Source organism: Penicillium arizonense (genome assembly GCF_001773325.1).
Source record: "Penicillium arizonense strain CBS 141311 chromosome Unknown PENARI_contig156, whole genome shotgun sequence".
Lineage (NCBI taxonomy): Eukaryota > Fungi > Ascomycota > Eurotiomycetes > Eurotiales > Aspergillaceae > Penicillium > Penicillium arizonense.
The window spans coordinates 1-922 of record NW_019173433.1 but is presented as its reverse complement, the minus strand read 5'-3'; positions in this window follow the sequence as shown (position 1 = coordinate 922).

The following is a 922-nucleotide window of genomic DNA, read 5'->3' as shown; positions in this document are numbered from 1 at the left end:
TATAACTTTCCCTATGTTAGACCCCCCGTCCTAGGATTAAGGTATTATATAGACAATACACTACCTTCTATATATAGTAAATAGCTAACTAATAGACCTAGTAATAATAGAGCACTAGCTAATAATGTTAAAAGGTAATAAACACCCCTCTATCTTAGGTAATAGTAGACCCCCCGGAGTAAGCTTAGTATTATATTACTTAGAAAAGTACGGGCTATCTAATTATAAAATAATAATTATAATAACACTAGGAAGTGATCGAGTAGACTGCTCCCGATTAGTCGAAAAAGTGTTAAAAACCGTCCTTTACAGAGACCTTAGGTGGCACTCTCAATTATATATATCTCTACACTCCGATATATATCTCTACAATATTAGTCTAAACTTTTACTACTAGGAAATAAGGTTTCCTAGCATCCTAATTAGGTCTAGCTTATAGCCTATTAGCTAATAATGTCTACTACTAACGTATTTCCCTACCGAGTGGGCCACCCCTACCGAGTGGGCCACCTACACCGGTCTATTCATTTTAAATGCATTTATCTCAACCAAAACGCCATTAAATTCAATAAGCTAAACTCGAGGTCTATTAGGACATGTAGTCATTCTATGACCCTGAATTCCACATACACTACACTTCGTTTTTGCCCTCGTACGCGACTGAGAAGGTGCCGGAGCTGGCCCTACCTCACGGGATACTTGTGCTAAAACTACTTGCTCTGGCTGCGCTAGTAAGGCAGAGGCCTCTAAAACTGAGAGGCCTTCTTCGGAAGCTATTTGCCTTTTAGACCGAGTCCTTTTTCGCTTCTTCGTCTCGTTTGCAGCGCGTAATTCGCTTACTTCTTTCTCGAGCAAAGCTGCCGATTGCATCGTAATTTGGCAGGCCTTTAAAACCTGATTTATCGCGGAGTTAAGCGGGCTT